We start from the raw sequence: 22,612 nt of genomic DNA on the forward strand, positions 1-22,612 counted from the left end.
ATGCGGGATTTGATTGGAAGCCAGGTGAGGGATTTCAGCAGGCGAGACGCTGAGACAGATTTCAGAAATAGTAAAGTGATTCTGGAAGCAGCATTTAGGATAGATTGTAAGGGAGACAGGTGAGTGGCAGGAAGGCCAGACAGCAGGAGGTTAAAGTAGACAAGACGGGAGAGAATGAGGGTCTGTGTCAGAGTTTTTGCAGTCAAGCAACAGAGGAAGGGGTGTATCTTGGTAATATTGCGGAGGAAAAAATGACAGTTTTTGTTACCTTTTGAACGTGAAAAGAGAATGTGAGAGAGGAGTCAAGTGTGACGCCTAGACAGCGTGCTTGGGCTACTGGGTGAATGATAGTACTTACAACAGTAATGTGGAAGGAGGTAGTAGGGCCAGGTTTGGGAGGAAGTGTGAAGAGCTCTGTTTTTGCCATGTTAAGTTTATATCTGCGGAGGGCCTTCCAGAATGATATAGCCAGGAGACATTTAGAAATTTTAGTTTGCACAGCAGGTGTAAGGACAGGGGTAGAAAAGTAAATTTGTATGCCATCAGCATAGAGGTGATATTTGAACCCAAGCGATGTGATTAGGTCCCCTCTAGAGATTGTGTAAAGAGAAAAGAGAAGGGTCCCAGAAAAGAGCCCTGGGGTACTCCCACAGAGAGATCGATAGAGGAGGAGGTGTTAGCAAAAAAGACACTGAAAGTACGATGGGAAAGGTAAGAGAAGATCGAGGATAGGGATTTGTTATGAATGCCAAGAGTATGGAGAATATAAAGCAGAAGAGGGTGGTCCACAGTATCAAATGCTGCAGAGCGGTCGAGTAATATGAGCAGAGTGTAATGACCTCTGTCTATGGCAGCATAGAAGTCATTAGTTATTTTAGTGAGGGCTGTTTCAGTGGAGTGATCAGTGCAGAAGCCAGATTGTAGAGGGTCTAGGAGAGAATAGGCATTGAGAAAATGGAGCAAGCAAAAGAATACAAGACGTTCAAGGAGTTTAGAGGCAAAAGGCAGGAGGGAGACAGGTCGATAGTTAGAAAGACAGTTAGGATCAAGCGTGCTGTTTTTGAGTAATGGTATAACTGTTGCATGTTTAAAGGAAGAGGGAAATGTACCAGAGTAGAGGGAGGAGTTAAAAATGTGTGTGAGCGTAGGGGTTATAGTAGGAGCAAGAGGTTTTAGGAGATGAGAAGGAATGGGGTCAAGAGGGCAGGTGGTAGAGGGAGAAGAGGAGATCAGAAACAACACATCCTCCTCTGTGACAGTGGATAAAGTGTCAAGGAATGAAGGAGGAGAGTTAGGAAGATGTGTAGGATGGGAGGAGGATGTAGAGTGGATGTCCTGACGTATGGATTCCACCTTTTCCTTGAAATAGTCTGCAAAGTCCTGAGGTGAGATGGAGGATGAAGAAAAGGCAGCAGAGGGTGGTCTGAGTAGGGAGTCAAAGACGGAAGAGTCAGCGTGAAGGTATTTCATATGCTATTACTAAGATATTTGAGTACCTGTTTAGGAAATACATGTTTAAAGACTCATATCACAACATAAGGTTTGTACTCACAATAAAGTCATTGTTGAAAGGGTGATTTTGTAATATAATAAAAAACATACAAGGTATACATTCTCCAGGCTTCAAAGTGCTATCGAAAATATTCTTACATTTGTATTGTGCAACTAGAAACAAATTATAGTATACTGTAGGTGTTGTATGTTCTCTATTGTCTTTATTATGCAGCAGTACTGCACCGACACACTTTATTCGAGCAAATACCCGGTATGTACCTGGCAGATACCTGGAATGCGCCGCTCCTCACCTCTGACAAGCCCCGTTGCATTTGCCTTCCCAGCCTGGGTTCATGCCTGGCTGATGGGCGGCTGATCTGTTAAATGATAATGATTAGGATTTAATAGGCTGCAATGCTTCGCGTGTCTACCAGATGGCATAAATTCATGAATTGTAATGCAGTATATATATATGTACTGTGCAGTATTGCAGCCAACGGGAATAAAATGCTTCAATCCCTGCCGGAAAATAACTCAATGCACTCGGGCAGAAAACAGTCACAAACCTCAATACACCCGGGTATACCCGAATTCGTGGGACTAGCCGAGCTCGAATAAAGTGTGTCGCCAGTGTATGCACTGCTTATTTTTTTTTTGGGTGGGGTATAAGAATATATTTAATATTACCTGTGCTGGGGACTGTCAGACTAACCATGTTCCCCCAACCTCAACCGGTTCCTGACATATATACTGTAAGCTATTTATCAACCAGGCAAAAATACTTGCCTAGTGGACACATTAGGGCCACTGTGGTCATCCTAGATACTGTGGCCAACAGTAAGCTACAATGTCATCGGAAGATTACTTTGTGACTTCCTATTGGTGACCCCACAGCCATATTTGTATGGAGCATATTGTATGCCATGTTAACAGTGGAATGCGGTGCCTTAACTAAATTAATTATTAGGACAAATGAAACTTTTGCAGATTTGTCAGATTATACTGTGTTCAAATTTAATTATCTTCCCAATGCTACATTTGCTATTTTGTCTTTCATTTTTTAACAGCATTACAGTTTTGTATACTGCTGTTCATTCAAATGATACTCAAAATAGGATGATGCTCTCTGATTACTAAACTATATTATTCAATATGTTCTAGAAGAATACATTAGAATAAACTGTTTAAAATACTGACTGTTTATTGCAGGTTATCAAGAAATTTCTAAAGCATTTGCCTGCATATACAGATGTAGCTTATTGTACGCGCTAACACATTAGATCACAGATAACACAATTTCTCCCATGACTTTGTGTACGTTATGTTTGTGTGAATGGAGCTGGTCTAAAATATTGCATTATGGGTGTCAAGTGTTACGCCGGTGCTGCCCGCAGACCAGACCCGTCCCCTGTGCTGAGGTGGGACGTAGGGATACACGCACCCGCAGCAAAGGGAGCGCGTCCGGAGTGTGGTGTTAGTGTTGCCAGGCCAGGTATAGTAAGGAAGACAATACTTGCCAGTACCGGTAGTAGAGGAAGAGTAGTTATTGCCGTTGCCAAGATCAGGGATTGGAGAGTTGTGGATGGTCGAAAGTATAAGCCGTGTTTCAGGGATGCCAGAAGTCACGAAGTCCAAGTAGAGCCGAAGTCGAGAGCCAGAGGGGGTAGTCGTCCAATCCGCGTCAATACCTGAGGAGTCACTGAGAGAGTAGTCAAATGCTTCCATACAGAACAATGTCGAGCGACGAGTAATGGGAAGCACAGGCATAATAAAGCTGGGCAGGCCAATGAGAAAAGGGGGCAGGCCTGGAGGACTGCAAGGAGTCCTTCCTGATAGGAGGGAGGTGTTACAGCCCAGCTGAGTGTAATCATTGATTTGCATGGAACTGTATGATGCTTGGGGGCGACGCCTCACTGCAGGAGCAGTGGTTAAAAGTGCTCTGTTAGGCGTGTGCTCTGTAAGTTGGGAATGCATGCACATAACATCTGGGGCTGGCGTGCGTGTGTGTGCGTGGATTCGGTGACTGACGCGCGTATGCGCGTGGGGTCAGAGACAGATGCACGTGTGTGCATAGAGCGTGGAGCTAGAGACACACGCAGAGGTTGCAGTTCAACAGGCACCTCTTCGGTTTGTGCAATCTTGTGATGGCGAGGAGCTAGAGTGCCAGTGGCAGACAACGGTGGTATGTGGGAATTGCGCTGCAGATGCTTGGACGCCTGAGTACCGACGAGAGGTGAGCAATGGTCGCGCTGAAGGTGCTTAGACACCAGATTCCTTATAGTACCCCCCCCCCCCCCTTCAGGAACGGCCTCAGGACGGTCCTTAAATGGTTTGTTCGGAAACTTCTTCCTGAAAGTCTTCAGAAGAACCGGAGCGTGGATATCACGAAGTGGAACCCCAGACCTTTCTTCTGGGCCGAAACCCTTCCAGTGCACGAGGAACTGCAGTTGCGAGATATCAAGCAGGGACTGGACCTCATATTCTTCCCTATTCTGGGTAATAACCGGATCAGGCCTACGGTTATGGTTGGGGAAGAAATGACTGGATACGAATGGCTTGAGTAGAGATGTGTGAAACACGTTTGCTATTTTCATGCTGTCGGGAAGTTGAAGCCGGAATGCTACCGGATTAATCTGTTCAATTATCGGAAAAGGGCCCAGGAACCTCGGCGCCAATTTTGGGGAAGGTACCTTCAAATAAATGTTTCTTGAGGACAGCCATACCATATCCCCTGGCTTGTGTCTGGGTGCCGGACGGCGGTAGCGATCCGCCTGATGTTTGGCCCGTTGAGAGGCGGTAAGAAGAGCAGACTGAATCTTGGACCATGCTGATTGCAGAGATGTGACATGGTCGTCTACAGCCGGAACTCCGGAAAGAATGTTGGAGACGGGAAGACATGGGGGATGAAAACCGTAATTGATGAAAAATGGAGACTCTCGGGTGGACTCGTTGGTAGCGGAGTTAAAAGCATATTCGGCCCATGGCAAAAGTTGTGCCCAATCATCCTGAGAATTGGAAATGAAACACCTCAGGTATTTTTCCAGGGACTGATTGACCCTTTCTGTTTGACCATTGGACTGAGGATGGTAAGCTGAGGAAAAAGAAGAAGAGATCCCTAGTCTTTTGGTAAAAGTTCTCCAAAATTTGAATCCGAACTGTAACCCTCTGTCAGACACGATGGATGAAAGAATACCATGAATGCGAAAGATGTAATCAGTGAAGATATCAGCAAGGGCGGGTGAGGTGGGAAGTCCTTTGAGCGAGATAAAGTGAGCTATCTTTGAAAAACGATCCACCACCACTAAAATCGTATTCATCCCTTTGGACCTTGGCAACTCCACAATAAAATCCATTGATATATGTGACCATGGACATTCTGGGATGGGCAGAGGAAGGAGAAGACCGTGAGGCCTTTGATGAATTGTCTTGTTTTGCGCACAGACCGGACAAGCGTGCGTATATTCGAAAATGTCTTTGGACATCTTGGGCCACCAAAAGTTGTGACGTATAAGGTCTAAAGTCTTTTTGTAGCCAGGATGACCAGCTGTTCTCGAGGCATGTCCCCAATCCAGAACCTCGGGTACGAAATTAAGTCTCACGAAGAGCTTGCCCCTGGGGACCTTCAGGTTCTTTGGAATAGACCTTTGTGACTTGACGATCTTGTCAAAGCTTCTGAAGGAAGATGCGGCGAAAATCTTCTCGTGAGGTAAAATGGTCTCCATGGAATCTTCTGGTCTCTCTTCGGAAGAATGTTGTCTTGAGAGAGCATCGGCTTTGACATTTTTAGTCCCAGGAATATATGACAGTTGGAAATTAAATCTGGAAAAGAACAAAGACCAGTGGGCTTGCCGTGGACCCAGATGGCGAGCGTTCTCTATATATAATAAATTCTTATGGTCTGTGAGGATGGTGAACGGTTCCCTCGACCCTTCCAGGAGATGCCTCCATTCTTGAAGTGCCATTTTAACGGCCAGTAACTCTCTGTTCCCCACGTCGTAGTTCCTCTCCGCTGAGGTAAATTTCTTCGAAAAGAATGCACAGGGATGCAATTTTTCTTGGGGTGAAGGTCTCTGGGATAGAATGGCACTGGCGCCAGAATCAGAGGCGTCCACCTCTAACACGAAAGGGAGATCAGTGCTGGGGTGATGGAGAACTGGTGCGGACACAAAAGCCTCCTTAAGTATGTTGAAGGCGGTATTGGCCTCTGGTGACCAAACCGACGGATCGGCCCCCTTCTTCGTAAGGGCTATGATAGGTGCAACAATTCTGGAGAAATCACGGATAAACTTGCGGTAGTAGTTCGCAAATCCCAGGAAGCGCTGGATGGATTTACGAGAGTCGGGTCTAGGCCAGTTAGTAACGGCTTTTAATATGTCCGGATCCATCATGAAACCATCGCTGGAAATAATGTAGCCTAGAAACTGGGTCGAAGTCTGATGGAAGGTACATTTCTCCATCTTGGCATATAATCGATGTTCACGAAGGCGAGAGAGCACGTACAATGTATGAAAGATGTGGTCCTGTAAATCCTTTGAAAAAATCAAGATATCATCCAGATAGACTATGAAAAAGTCGTTGAGTACTTTGCGGAAGACATCGTTAATGAAATCTTGAAAAACGGCCGGAGCATTACACAGTCCGAAAGGCATCACAAGGTATTCGTAGTGGCCACTACGCGTGTTGAAGGCCGTTTTCCATTCGTCTCCTTGCCGTATGCGTACAAGATTATAAGCTCCCCTGAGGTCCAGCTTGGAGAAGACTTTGGCACCTTGCAATCTATCAAAAAGTTCAGTGATAAGGGGGAGTGGGTAGCGATTCTTTACGGTGATGCGGTTAAGGCCTCTATAATCAATAGAAGGTCTTAAAGTTCCATCCTTCTTATTTACGAAGAAGAACCCTGCTCCAGCTGGTGAAGTAGATGGACGAATAAAACCTTTCTTCGGTTCTCCTGGATGTACTCGTCCATAGCCTTAGTTTCGGGGAGAGACAGAGGATAAGTCTTGGACTTAGGTAATGTGTAACCAGGAATCAGGTCAATAGGACAGTCATATGACCTGTGTGGGGGTAGAAGGTCAGATTGTACCTTATTAAATATGTCCAGAAACTGGTGGTAAACCGTAGAGAGGTTCGTCTCAGGAATGGTGGTATTCGCTAGGAGTCGCTGTGGTTTGCCTTACCTTGGTTGCCAAGTGATGGGGTTGGTGGATGCCCAATTGATCCATGGGTTGTGTAGTTGCAACCATGGCAATCCTAGGGTTATGGGTGTTCCAGGAGCCTGAATTACATCGAGGGTCAGGGTTTCCTTGTGATTATAAGAGGAAAGTACAACCGGAACCGTCTCTAATGAGATAAATGCCGGCGTGAGTGGATGCCCATCAATTCCGACCAAGGCGATGGGGATCTTTTTCTCCACGAGCGGTATCTGGTAGTGTTTGGCGAACTCTTGATCCACGAAATTGCCTCCGGCTTCGGAGTCTATGAAGGCTACTGTGGAGACGCGGAACTTACGGCCTGAGAGGCACACGGCTATAGTGAGTTTCTTAGGGAATCCTTTTTGGGGAAGGGGATGAGGAGACATAACACCCACGAAGAACCCCTTCATACTCACTGAGTGTGACCGTTTTCCAGAGATGGAGGACATTCTTGGGTCAGATGTTTTTGCAGGTCCGCAATAATAGCACAATTCCCCGGCTCGGCGGAATTGCCGTATTGGTGGGCGAACCCGTTGAACCCCCAACTGCATCGGTTGGAACAAGTCCAAGGAAGGATGGGGCGGCGTAGTGGACCTGGGGACTGTAGTAGTGCTGAGAGAGAGAGAGACAAAGAGGTTACCGAGCGAGTGCGCTGGCGCTCCGTGCGGCGTACCTGAATACGTTGGTACACTCTAATCGCCAGAGTGATGAGATCCTCCAAAAGACCTGGCCTGGGTTGGAGAGCAAATACATCCTTGATGCTGTCTGACAGTCCTTGCCAGAATACGGAGACGTAGGCCTCCTGTTCCCAGTTGGTCTCTGCTGCAAGAGTCCGGAACTCTATGGCGTATTCAGTCACCAGTCTTCGCCCTTGAGTAATCTGTAAAAGAGATGAAGACGCCACCTCCCAACGTGTGGGGGAATCAAACACTTGCCTGAATTCCGTCTTGAAGGCTGAGTAATTCTGGGTAAGGTCATTTCGCAGCTCCCAGATGGGGGAGGCCCAAGCCAGTGCGCTACCCGTCAACAGATTATAAATGTAGGCCATTTTCTTTCGGCCAGTAGAAAACTGGTGGGGGGCCATTTCAAACTGTACCACACATTGATTAATGAAGCCCCGAAAATCTTGAGATTCACCTGCGTAAGGTTTGGGGTTAGGATTCCTCATATCGGAGGAGCATGTGGTAGTTACCCCGACAACCTGAGTGGAGGTTGTAGGCGCAGAGGCGTCGGGAACCTGAACCGACAGTGCGGCTAGTTGTTGTGTTAGCGCCATAATTTGATCGGCCATGACTTGATTCTGCTGAAGCAGATTCGTGGAAATCATACCTAATTCAGTCTGGTCTGCGTTTTGTGGGCTCGACATAATGTTACGCCGGTGCTGCCCGCAGACCAGACCCGTCCCCTGTGCTGAGGTGGGACGTAGGGATATACGCACCCGCAGCAAAGGGAGCGCGTCCGGAGTGTGGTGTTAGTGTTGCCAGGCCAGGTATAGTAAGGAAGACTAAGTAAGGTATAGTAAGGAAGACTCCAAACGATCTCCCCTTTGGGTTTAAATTTGGATTTTGATGTCAAGCCCTTTCTATGATGTAATTCTAACTGTAAATTTTTTGTCTTCCTCTAGATTTCCAAAATATGTTTGCAATATTATTACAATAAATTAAATTATATAAAGGTTTGAGACAGTTGTGTAGAATAGCTCTATATTAATCTTTGTTTCATTTAATTTTATTCATTTTAAACTACTTATGGTATAAATAAATATATCTACATTTTATATTTTAGTGTAATGCTAAGTTCTGGAACGCAGTCGTGAGACGCACGCTGAGGAGAAGGGAAGCTAAAAAAAAGCCTAAAGACACCGGAGGTGAGATCGATTGTGTATCTAAGTGCTTTTATATAGCATACATCATGTGAGTGTATTGTAATACTATTACCATTATAATACAGTTTTTATCCAGATCGCACTATGTTTGGTTCTCTGTGTTTAACCATTTAAGGAACTTACCTTTACACCACGGTTGAAGTTAATCCTTCCTCATCGAAGAGAACTACTTAAAGATACCTTTATGTACACTGATTCATCCTCACATTTGTGCGTATAATATTCTTAGACCTAAAGAAGACCACTTACCTGTTATATGACAATATTGCACCATTAGTTATATTTTATGTTTGCACATGTTTGCGCATCCCTTTGATCGTCACGTCATTCTGGTCTCAGCCAGGGACGAGACAGGAGCCCAGGAGGTGTGTTAATATTGCATATAGAAAACCTTGTTTATGTATTCTGTTTAGAAGTATTTGTTTCCTTTCCTGTGAACCTTGTGGCAGAAGTGTTTATCCTAAGCCTGTTAAGAGGTATTAATGGACTGGACAATAAACTACTTACCACTTCCATGGTTGCATAAGGACTAATTATTGAACAGACTAGGGAAAGTTTGTTACACCCCCCTCACTCTGTAGTAATGTACTCTATGTCATGGAGAGCACACTTGTGAGCACATTACTTAGATATGCAAACAGGGTTAATACGCACGGCTACTATAGCCAACTCGCCGTTGTCCTGCACCAGTTACTTTCAATTAGTTAATATTTACCTCTTATTCGATTGCAACCATATCTATCCGCTACCACCACCCCAAAAAATATGCAAATAAAATATGTAATTAATATCTGCCAGGGTCTAAGGTTCCTGTTTATTAAAGAAAACTATGCACCAAAATCTGTTGTACCAAATGTGTCCACAAGTGTAAGTTACTCTCTACAAAGCATGCAACCAGTTCAATCAAAGCCCAAAGAATCACTTATTAAAGTTTGACTTTAATATACAAAAATACAGTGCTTAGATTACATAACAAGATAATTACAAGAACATACAATAATAATGCAGAACAGTTTCTTAAAATAAAAGAATAAAATAAACAGAAATCCCTATACAGTACCATACTATATGTCATAGGCCCTGTCCCTGAAAGGTCACTGGAGTAGAAGAGAATTCACGTGTTCGGATCCCAAAAGACACTTCTGTTGAATTCTAATTTTTATATTACCTTGGTGAGACTTTTGTACTATTTCTTTCCCGTTGAAACAACATAAGCCCACCCCTGTCGTAAATCAGCCCGGGTTGACATTTATGATTTAAAATAAAACATATTTCTTGACGTAAATTTGACTGAATATAGAAATAACTCATAGCTTATGTAACGGTGTTTCCTCCACCCGGTGGGAGATTTTCCATTATTAAGTCTGCGGTGCATGATACCTGCTGGTAAACAGGAGGGCTGAGTCATTCGCCGATGGTAGTGGGGACACAGGATCGGGATCATGTTGCATACGCAAGAACAGGCTCCACCCTAGAGCAACGTGAGCCTGTCAGCATTGGAAAGAGAGCGGCGACGTAGCTTTGACGTCATCAGAGGAGGATCCTGTTTGTAGGGTTGCGGCCGTGAGGAGCAGAGAGGTGTGGATCTAACCCCAACCACTGGCACCGTGCTCTGAGTACACAAGCTGCGAACGGCACGTTGTAATTTTGCAGCAAGATCCTTGAATATGTGAGTGCAATTCATGTGGTTTTTGCGTGTTTTAAATAAAGTTTGTTTGGTACCATACTTTGTTGATTTTATACATTTTATGGGTACTGTGATCGGGAACTTGTGGAAGTGAAAGCATTTGAGGAAACGGTGACAATCAGTTATCCAGCCCAGAAACCTGCAGATAAAGATAAAGATACCTTTCAAGGTCTCATACCACTTACTTGATGCAAATAGTTAGCTGCAGAGTGAATAAGCTCTATTTCCTAGATGTTACTGCGCAATGATCTGTCTGTTTCTCCTCTTATTTATTTTATTTATTTATTTATTTATAAAATATTTTACCAGGAAGTAATACATTGAAAGTTACCTCTCGTTTTCAAGTATGTCCTGGGCACAGAGTAAAACAAATAGTACATGGTTACAAGTACAGTTACATAAATGAACAGGGTATACCTTATATACAAGACATTGCATGCACAGTTAAAGAAAATATATATTATGAGCGTATGAAACAGTTACAGACCAGGTTAAAATGTGAGACAGCCTTAGATTTGTAAGAACTTAAACTGGTGGTGGATGTGAGAGTCTCTGGTAGGTTGTTTCAGTTTTGGGGTGCACGGTAGGAGAAGGAGGAACATCCGGATACTTTGTTGAGCCTTGGGACCATGAATAGTCTTTTGGAGTCTGATCTCAGGTGATAAGTGCTGCATGTGGTAGGGGTGAGGAGCTTGTTCAGGTAGCTGGGTAGCTTGCCCATGAAGAATTTAAAGGCAAGACAGGAAAGGTGAACTTTGCGCCTAGACTCTAGTGTTGACCAATGTAGTTCTTTGAACACTTCGCAGTGATGTGTGTTGTAGTTGCATTGGAGAACAAAACGACAAATTTAATTGTAGAGGGTGTCAAGTTTGCTACTGCTGCGGCACAGTTTATTCGAGCATTTGCCCGTTCTGTGCCGCAGCAGTAGCCTGGCGCGCGCCCGAGTGTGACGGGCGCGCGCCGAAGCAGCGGAAGAGCGCCCTCCGATCGGGGCGCTCTCCCTCCCGCTGCCGGGTCCGCCGGGTCCCCCGGAACCCCCTGCCGCCGTCCCGCAGATCGCGGGACACCAGGGCTCCCTCGGGGAGCCCTGGACGCGCGTGCAGGGGGCGCAGGCTCCCGAAGACGCGTGACCGCGCGTCTATGACGCGCGGCACGCCGAGGGGCGGCCACTAGCAAGCCGGGAAATCTCCCGGCTTGCGGATCTGGCCGCACTGCGATAAAGTGTGTCGCCAGTGTAAGTTGTGTTTGAGGTGCCGATCCATATACTATGTCTCCATAGTCAATAATTGGCATTAGCATCTGCTGTGGGATACTCTTTCTGACGAGGAGACTTAGGGAGGATTTGTTCCTGTAAAGTACCCCTAGTTTGGCATAGGTCTTGGTTGTCAGGGTATCAATGTGCATCCCGAATGTTAAGTGGGAGTCGAACCATAAGCCCAGGTATTTAAAACTAGTGACAGGTGTTAGGGTGGTGTTAGCGTTGGTTCTAATCAGGAGCTCAGTCACTGGAAGCTTTACAAATTTAGACTTGGTCCCAAATACCATTGTTACAGTCTTGTCAGTGTTTTAAAACAGTTTGTTTTGGGAAATCCAGTTTTCGAGTCTCAAAAAGTCAGACTGAAGTGTGTGTTGAAGGTCAGAGAGGCTATGGCTGTGTGAATATAGGATTGTGTCATCTGCATACATGTGTATTGAGGCTTCCTTACAAGCTGTGGGAAGATCATTAATGAACACTGAGAAGAGTAGGGGCCCCAGAACAGAGCCTTGCGGGACACCACAGGTGATATCCAGGGGGTTGGAGTTAGAGCCTGAGATGGACACATGTTGGGATCTTACTGATAGGTAGGACTGAAACCAGTTTAAAGCATGCTCTGGAGTTTGTTAAGCAGGATAGCATGATCAACTGTGTCAAAAGCCTTTGCAAAATCTAGGAATATTGCACCAGTGAGTTGTCCCCGTTCCATTCCACACTGGATTCCATTGCAAACTTTTAGCAGGGTAGTTACGGTGGAGTGTTTGGAACGAAAGCCAGATTGGAATTGGCTAGGGAAATTTGTCTTGGTATACAAATCGCTTAATTGGGAGTGGACACATTTTTCCATGACTTTGGATAGAATTGGGAGAAGTGAGATTGGCCTGTAGTTTGAGACAGTGTTTTTGTCCCCACTTTTGAAGATTAGGACAACTCTGGCAGTTTTCCAGGTCTTAGGGATATGGCCTGCAGACAGGATAGAGTTGACTATGGATGCAATTGGTTTGGCAATGGCTGGGGCACCAAGTCGTAGGAACCTAGATTATAGTCGGGTCCACTTTGGCTGCTTAGTTTTAGTTTGAGGAGCGCTTGTATAATCTCCTCTTCAGATACTGGGCCAAATTGAAAATTGTGGGCAGTGTTGGGAGGGGGGGGGGACTGTAGGGATACTCCCAGGATGAGATTCATGTTTGGGGTTTGTGCTGCGTTTCGCTAATAAGTTAGTGGCACACCCCACAAAGTAATCATTGAATGCATTTGCGATGTCAGTGGGGTTTGTCAGAGTAGTATCCCCCTTAGTGATATTACTTGGTTGTTGATGGTTAGGAGGCTGGAATATATTGTTGATAACCTTACAGAAGTTAACTGGGTTTGATGTATTCTGGTGGAGATTGTCAGAGTAATATTGGGCTTTTGCATGCCTTGTTTGCCTTGTGCACATGTTCCTCATGCATCTGTAGTGATTGAGATCCTTGGTAGTGGCAGTTACTTTGTAGCTTTTCAACAAGGCATCCCTGAACTGGTAGAGTGCTATAAGGTCAGGTGTAACCCATGGAAGGTGGGCCCCCCCGTACCCTTATTTTGCGTAGTGGAGCATGGGTATCGCAGAGTTTTAAGAACTCAGATTGGAAATAGTCGAGTGCAGAATCAGGGTCGGTAATTAAATCGATTCTGTGCCATGGGCAGTTGGTAAGGTCATCCAGAAACTGTTGTGGGTTAAAGTTTTTAAATGTTCTAGTGAGGAGAACTTTAGGGCTTGAATGGGGCGGTTTCATTTTCCTTACACAGTACACTATTGCATGGTCACTGAAAATATCAGGAAGGATGCCAGAGGATTGGATTCTGCTGGGGTTTGAGGAGAGAATCCAGTCTAGCAAGGAATGGTTATGCGATTTCAGGTTTATCCGTGTGGGTTGGGAAATGAGTTGCGATAGGTTAAGTGACTTGAGTTGTATCTGGATTTTGTGGTTTTTAGGGTCAAGCCAATTGAAGTTGAAATCCCCAAGAACTAGCAGCTCACTCTTCTCATTCAGAGAGGAAATGGAGCCAAGAAATTGGGTGATATCAGTCAGGGATTGTAGAGGGGCTTTAGGGGGGCGGTAGATGCCAGCAAGCAAGATGGGCTTAGAAATGGGGAGGCAGATTTTGCCAACTAGAATTTCAAAAGAGGGTGGGCTTGGGGGGAAATTTAACAGTGTAAATTGTAATGTGTCTGCAATATAAAATAACACCCCACCTCCTCTCTTTGACCTATCTCTCCTAGAAATGGAGTATCCCTGAATGGCGATATTTGCATCAGGGGTTTTAAGGGATAGCCATGATTCTGTAAGAACGATGGCTTTGGGTTTATGCATAAGGCACAATGCCCTTAGTTCGTCCAGTTTGGGCAGCAGGCTCCGGATGTTTATATGGGCGACAGATAGCCCTTTTTGGAATTTAAAGGTGGAATTCTCAGGGGCATGGGACAGAGCTGAAATGGGAGGACCTGGGTTAGTTTCAATATCACCTGCTAGAGAGAGTAATAGTATGAGTAGAAATTTGGGTAGTTGTTTGCAAGTTGTAGATTTGTGGTGTTTGCCATTAGAGTGAGCAGTGGTTGGTGTGCTGGTTTTTAGAGTTCTCCACCAACATTCAGTAGATAGTGCAAGGCTTTTGAGTAGTCCAGGGTGTATGGAGATGTTGGGTGTGGGCCAGGATGGAGGAGTTTGTAGTGGGTATAGGGAGTAACATCTCCATGAGGCCAGGAGAAATAAAAAAGTTAAAATACATAACAGGTTCATGATGCCTGAGGTAGGCAGTGCTGCAAGTAGCTGTTGTGAGCAGAGTGAGTGTGTGCAGACTAAGCAGCAGGTGTGTGCCTGTTCCTTGTCAGATGTTTAGCTGTATTGCAATGCTAGAGTCAGTTCAGGGTTTCAGTGTATTGTGCAGTCAGTTTTGGGAGAGACTGCAGTGAGTAAGTTGTAAAGGGGTAGGGGGTTGAAATAGGCAGGTTAGCAAGCATGGGATCATAGTGTGATCTGAATAGCATACCGTTTGTTGTCTTGAGTAAAAGAGTTTGCAGTAGATCCAGTCCCCAGTCACCTCTAGTCAAACTATAGTCTAACTGTATTTATCACTTAAAAAGCTTACTTTAAATGCCTCACTGTCTAATGCCAATTGCAGTTCCTGCAAATTGCAGGAGAGGTGTTTAATTTATACAGCTAAAACAGTCACATGACCCTCCCCCTCCCCAATCAATCAGCTTGTTCCAGTTGGTCAATTAACAGCACAGAGTTAAGAGGGAAAAAAAAAAACACCTTTTGATATTCAAACATACCAAAATATTCACTGCTTAAGGCCACTGAGTAAATCTTTTAAACAGGACTTGCACATCAAGGGACATACCAAAATATTCACTGCTTAAGGCCACTGAGTAAATCTTATGTCTTTAGAGTCATCCACCACTGAGGAATCCAAGCAAGCATACAAAAGCAAATAGACTGACATCACTATTGTGACCAAGGACTGTTTTGCAACCAAGGATTGGTATCATTTATTTAGTGCGCCAAGGACTATATGTTCTCTCGTACATTTACAGTCTTCAAGGGTTTGATTTGTAGAGAAGGGGAACAAACAGCAAAATGGTGCGGTGTTCCAAAGGAGGATAAACAGAAACAGCTGATCACGTCTCAGGAATCCTCCAGTAGCTCAGCTTCCAACGTGATGACGCACCCTATGCGTTTCGTCAGTTAATCAACAGACTCCGTCAGGGGATATACCAAGGAGGAGGGCTAGGTGGATATATATAGCCATACTAAGACAACCGATTGGTGGAGAAAAGTGGATACCAGCAGAATGCAATAAGTAAGCAATTAGTGCACAGTGCGTATTATGAAATAAGAAAACTTACTTATAACTCACAACAAGTGCATATTAATAAAGTGAATTGTATATAAGTAAATTAATAATAAATATCAGTATTACTGACATAACATAATAAACTATATAATTGTGAGGACTCTGGGATCACGGCACCCGCGCCCTGGTCCCTCCTCACCTTCATTAAACCCCGCTGCCGTGGCGCGCACTCCTCGCTGGCGTCACTTACCTCCGGCGGCTCTGGGGGTTCCCCGTCGTCCTCTGCGGTCTCGCGCTCCTGCGGGATCTTCCCTCTCTCATGCGGCTGCTACCGTTTACGAGCGCGCGCCCGTCTCTGTTACAAAGCACGCGCAGGACTCTCTTAATTTATTCACTGCTCCTGCAGTGAGGCTCCGCCCCCAACACACACACAAGGATCAATCAGGCATAAAGACTGCTCACCTGTATCCTTCTTTGGACAGCCTATCCAGGACAGCTCCATGCACTCCTCCAGGCCTGCCTCCTCTTCCTATTGGTCAGCCACGCTTTATATTGCCTGTCCTGCCATTCAGTCATTGCTCGACATAGTTTCCACTAGGATCACTATTCTGGCATTCTCTCTCTCATTCACTCAGGTTACGACTTGGCTTGGCGGACGTCCTTCTCTGGCTCTCGACCCCTGCTTGGACAACGACCTTCCGGAATTCTCCAATCCCTGACCTTGGCTAAAACGTCAACGACGACGGCACTTCTACACCGGTACCGGCAAGTATTGCTAGCTAACCGTCACCTGGCCTGGCAACGCCAAAATCACCACACTCCGGACACGCTCCTTTTGCTGCGGGTACGTGCCCATATACGTTCCTCACCTCAGTAGAAGGGACGGGTCTGGTCTGCGGGCAGTACCGGCGTAACATTATGTCGAGCCCACAAGACGCAGACCAGACTGATGTGGACTCTATGATGACGGCCATGTATCAACAAATCCAGGCCTTAACGGATCAAGTGGTTCTCCTCTCCCAACAGGTACAGGACCTATCTCTACAGGCACCACCTGTGTCTGCGCCGTCGGCGCAGTCCGATTCTACTTCCACTTTGTCCTCAGCTCCGAAGATTCCGGCTCCGAAGCCCTACGCAGGGGATCCCCATGCTTGTCGCGGCTTTCTCAACAAGTGTGAGATCCAGTTCGAGATGGCTCCGCAACTGTATTCTACTGGTCGGAAAAAGGTAGCTTATGTATACAGTCTGCTCACAGGTAACGCACTGGCATGGGCTTCCCCGATCTGGGAACTGTGACCTGAGATTACCCGAGATTACGCAGCCTCCGACGTGACTTTCGACAGGTCTTCGATACCCCCGCACGACAAGAAACTGCTTCTGATTCCCTGCTGCACCTTACACAGGGACGTCGGCCTGTGGCCCAATATGCCTTGGAATTCAGGACCATAGCAGCTGAGACTTGTTGGGGTCAGGAGGCCTTAGTCTCCGTCTTCTGGAATGGCCTATCGGATTCCCTGAAGGATGAACTCTTCTCTCAACCCAGGCCAGGACTGCTGGAGGACCTCATCACCCTGGCCAATCATATGGATCAGCGCCTTCAGGTACGCCGCGCTCAGCGTCAGCAATCCCGGTCTACGCCTTTCCGTGCTTCCTTCTCCAGGTTTTCTACTACCCCGAGACCTGTTTTCTCTCCGCTTCCTGCGCTGGAAGCTCCTGAGCCGATGCAACTCGGAGTCTAACAACCTCAGGTGCCATTGCGACAGCTTCGCTCAGCCGGAGAGTCGTGCCTTCATTGCGGATCTTCTCAACAGCGTACCCGTGACAATCCACCAACTTCGGGAAATGACCAAACCCAGTGAGTACGAAGGGGCGCTTTCTGGGTGCTAAATATCCTTGCCCCCTACTCAGAAGGGAACTCCCCAAAAGATTGACCATTCCCGTTTCCCTTTCTGGTCCTACCTTCCGTACCTTCACAGCAGCGTTTATCGATTCCGGCGCAGGAGGGAACTTCATGGATCAGACATTTTCTGAACAGAATCAGATCCCACTGTCCAAGAAGAACTCCCCCGTTGCCATGGTCGGGATAGATAATCGTCCTCTCACTCCGGCATATATCTCCTTGGAGACCGGACCTATCAACCTTTCTACTCATTCCCACGAAGAGACCCTAGGCTTTGACGTGATTCATGCCCCGGGTACACTGATTACGCTTGGACTGCCTTGGTTACAGAAGCACAATCCGCTCATCGATTGGGTATCTCCTAATCCCATTGACTGGAGGTCAAGGTCAGAAGAATCTTCAGTGTCTACGGAGCGACCGTCCTTTCTTTTAGCTAACACATCCAATCCTCAGAGGGAGTTACCTTCTCCTTACGCTGAATTTTTGGACGTTTTTAGCAAGACGCAGTCTGAGCTCCTACCTCCTCATCGTTCCTACGATTGTCCGATTGACCTGGTACCCGGATACACCTTGCCAAAGGCCAAATCTTACCCTCTCTCGTTGCCCGAGACGGAAGCCATGGACGAATATATTCGTGAGAACCTTAAGCGGGGCTTTATACGTCATTCCAACTCTCCCGTGGGGGCCGGATTCTTCTTCGTCAAGAAGAAGGATGATACTCTCAGACCATGTATTGATTACCGGGGTCTGAACCATATTACGGTGAAAAATCGTTATCCACTCCCACTCATCTCCGAACTCTTCGACAGACTTCAGGGGGCCAACCTGTTTACCAAACTTGACCTCCGTGGGGCATACAACCTCATCCGCATTCGAGAGGGCGATGAATGGAAAACTGCTTTCAACACCCGTAGTGGACACTACGAATACCTAGTGATGCCCTTCGGTTTGTGCAATGCACCAGCAGTTTTTCAGGACTTTATTAATGACATCTTTCGGAATGTTCTCAATCGTTTTGTCATTGTCTACCTGGATGACATTCTTATTTTTTTCCAAAACTTACAGGATCATATCATTCACACGAAGTTTGTGCTTTCACGCCTCCAAGAGTACCGGTTATATGCTAAAATGGAAAAATGCCTTTTTCACCAGTCTACCACTTCCTTTCTTGGATATATTATCTCCAACAGAGGCTTAGCCATGGACCCAGAGAAGCTGAAAGCCGTCATGTTTTGGCCGCAACCCAATTCCCTCAAATCCATTCAATGATTTTTAGGTTTTTCCAACTATTACCGGAAATTTATCCGTAATTTTTCTACTATCATCGCTCCTATCACTACACTGACCAAAAAAGGGGCAGAGCCTTCATCTTTGTCACCAGAGGCAGTCTCGGCTTCCAAAACGCTGAAACAAGCCTTTGTCTCCGCTCCCATCCTTCGACATCCGAACACTAATTTCCCATTCACTCTAGAGGTTGATGCTTCGGACTGTGGGGCAGGTGCGGTTCTCTCTCAGAAATTTTCTCCCCAGGAAAAACTTCACCCTTGCGGGTTTTTCTCCAAAAAGTTTTCTCCTGCAGAAAGAAATTATGACGTGGGCAATAGGGAACTTTTGGCCGTCAAGATGGCTCTTCAAGAATGGAGACATCTTCTGGAGGGGTCAAAAGAGCCATTCATTATTCTCACGGACCATAAAAACCTATTGTACATTGAGAATGCCCGTCGTTTAGGTCCTCGCCAAGCCCGATGGTCGTTATTTTTCTCCAGATTTAATTTTGTTCTCTCATATATTCCCGGCACAAAGAACGTCAAAGCGGATGCCCTCTCCAGGCAATACTCTTCTGAAGAGAGACCGGAAAAAAAGACCACCGAGTCCATCCTTCCTAAACAAAGGATTATTGCGGCTGTGGCGTTCAAGAATCTTGAGAAGATCATTAAATCACAAAAACATCTTCCGACCGGTCTTGAGGTTCCGAAAGACTCTTTGTACGTAGAGCCCAGATTCGTTCCTGAGGTACTGGAATGGGGACATGCCGTCCGCTCGGCAGGGCATCCAGGATTCAAGAAGACGTTGGATCTCATCCGTCGCACTTTTTGGTGGCCCAATATGGTTAAAACCATTCTTGAATTTACACGGTCCTGTCCGGTATGTGCACGTAACAAAATTCCTCGTCAGAAACCTCAGGGTCTTCTCTTACCCTTACCCATTCCGGAGCGTCCCTGGTCCCACATATCGATGGATTTTATTGTGGAGTTGCCTAGGTCGAATGGCATGAACACCATTCTTGTGGTAGTGGACCGGTTTTCCAAGATGGCACATTTTATTCCTCTCAAAGGATTACCCTCCTCACCTGCCCTGGCTGATATTTTCTCCAAAGAGATTTTCCGTATCCATGGGATTCCCACATCCATCGTGTCTGATCGGGGCTCCCAGTTCGTCTCCAAATTCTGGAGGAATTTCACCAAGAGACTGGGTATCTCATCTTCCTTTTCTTCTGGATATCACCCCTAATCCAACGGACAGACCGAGAGGGTTAATCAATCCCTCGAGAAATACTTAAGGTGCTTTGTCTCTAATTCTCAGGATGACTGGGCAGAATTACTTATCTGGGCTGAGTACGCTTTTAATTCTTCCAGGAATGAGTCTACCCGTGAGACCCCCTTCTTTATCAACTACGGATTCCATCCGGCTCGCCTACCGATTGCTAAAGACTCCTCTGGAGTACCAGCCGTGGACGAGCATATTGCTCTCCTACAAGGCTCTTGGTCCAGAATCCAATCTGCACTACAAAAAGCATCCTTGACAGCTAAAACCCAGGCTGATCGTCACCGTCGTCCGGCACCCAACTACAAACCCGGGGACAAGGTTTGGCTATCATCCAAGAAAATCCATCTCAAAACTCCTTCCCTCAAATTGGCTCCTAGGTTCCTGGGTCCCTTTTCCATCATGGAGCAGGTAAATCCAGTTTCCTTCCGACTCCAACTTCCTCAAAGCATGAAGATTCCGAATGTCTTTCATACCTCGCTTCTCAAGCCATTCATCTCCAGTAGCCTCTTTCCGGACCACACTTCTAAACCAGATCCTGTGATGGTACAGGGTAACGAAGAGTACGAGATACAGGCTTTACTGGATTCCCATCTTTCGAGAGGTAAAGTTCACTTCTTGGTCCACTGGAAAGGTTTTGGACCCGAAGAGAGGTCATAGGTACCCCTGAAAGATATTCATGCTCCAGGACTCCTCAAACGCTTCCGAAAGAAGTTCCCATCAAAACCATGGAAGGATCGTCCTGAGGCCGATCCTGAAGGGGGGGGTACTGTGAGGACTCTGGGATCGTGGCACCCGCGCCCTGGTCCCTCCTCACCTTCATTAAACCCCGCTGCCGTGGCGCACACTCCTCGCTGGCGTCACTTACCTCCGGCGGCTCTGGGGGTTCCCCGTCGTCCTCTGCGGTCTCGCGCTCCTGCGGGATCTTCCATATCTCATGCGGCTGCTACCGTTTACGAGCGCGCGCCCGTTTCTGTTACAGAGCACGCGCAGGACTCTCTTAATTTATTCACTGCTCCTGCAGTGAGGCTCCGCCCCCAACACACACACAAGGATCAATCAGGCATAAAGACTGCTCACCTGTATCCTCCTTTGGACAGCCTATCCAGGACAGCTCCATGCACTCCAAGTATTTATAGCTAAACGTCACCTGGCCTGGCAACGCCAAAATCACCACACTCCGGACACGCTCCTTTTGCTGCGGGTGCGTGCCCATATACGTTCCTCACCTCAGTAGAAGGGACGGGTCTGGTCTGCGGGCAGTACCGGCGTAACAATACTATACAAATTACCTATAATATGATAATACATCAATACCAAAGTAACCATATACAAAATGTGAAAAATAAAATGAAATAAATATAAATTGCTATAATTACATACATACTTCTAGAATCCAATAATGAGAAGTTGAATTAAAATAAAAAATGAAAAAATGGAGAAGGATCGAGGATAAATAATATCATAATACACACTGTGCACTAATTGCTTACTTATTGAATTCTGCTAGTATCCACTTTTCTCCACCAATCGGTTGTCTTAGTATGGCTATACAGTATATATCCACCTAGCCCACCTCCTTGTATACCCCCTGACGAAGTCCATTGATTAACTGATGAAACGCATAGGGGCGTCATCACGTTGAAAGCTGCGCTACTGGAGGATTCCTGAGACGTGATGAGCGGTTTCTGTTTGTCCTCCTTTGGAACACCGCGCCCTATGGCTGCGATCTGAGCCTCCTATATGCCGGTTCATCTCCTCCTGCAGTGTTTAAAGTACAGTGGCTCATTTACTACGTTTGTGCTGGCGAGATTCTCTTGCTGAACACTGTGGAGGTATATATGCGGGTCCCGACACCGACCAGTCAGGTACTCTCATCTTGCATGTGATTACATTTTGACTTTCACTGCTCACAGACAGGCATGCTATAAGCGTAATTACTGATCAGCATTTCATCTGGGCTTATTGTCGTGAGACTGTGCCTTCTATTCATCTACTGGAATTACTTTCATATTGCTTCTATTGGAGTTGGAAGTTCTTTACCTACTTTTCCTAAGGAGGATTTACATGGCACATTAAAACACAGGACTCAATACAGACTGATTTTTCCTCAGGATTAACCTCTTATTTGCTGCAGCAACTTCTTATTTCTTTTTATTTATTTTGTCTATTGTTTGTGTATTTTACATTTAGGATTGTCCTTTCCATCAACAGATATGTCTTATCTTTTGCCTATCATGTATTAAATTGTCATTATATTATATCATAGCAGTGTGCGCTCACAGTTTTTGTTTATGTAGCCCTGGTAAGAAATGGGGCTATAGTTATATCCTCCTCCTGGTATAATCCCTGGTAAGGGCAGGTTGCCAGGAGTTATCATGGGTTTCTCCCACTTCAAGCACTGCCCTGAGTGGTGGAGGTAGGTCACCTGACCCTGTGTCAAAGCAAGAGACACAGGGGCGGTGTCTGCTGAGATCATAAAAGAGCAGTGCAGTTCCTATTTAGTGTGTTCTGTCAGTCTGACAGTAGTGATAGTGAGTTAGGAGGAGAGGAGGAGAGGAGTGATCAGCTCATGAGTAGAGCTGATCTAGCTATAGTTAGTGAGGTGGAACCAAATACCTCTCACCCTGCGTAGGGGGTGAGGGAAGAGCTAGCCACACTCTGGATGCCTTCGGTCCAGAGTGGTGGCAGGGAACATCACAAGGGAGAACAGTTAGTGGACTGTGCATGAACTGTACCTGTCGGCTGCTGCTGCTGCTGCCCAAGAGAATAAAGAGACTGCTGCTTTTAAAGATAATCCTTGTGTGAGACAGGAATCTCT

This window comes from Ascaphus truei, chromosome 5, assembly GCF_040206685.1.
Source record: "Ascaphus truei isolate aAscTru1 chromosome 5, aAscTru1.hap1, whole genome shotgun sequence".
In the NCBI taxonomy this organism is placed as follows: Eukaryota; Metazoa; Chordata; class Amphibia; order Anura; family Ascaphidae; genus Ascaphus; species Ascaphus truei.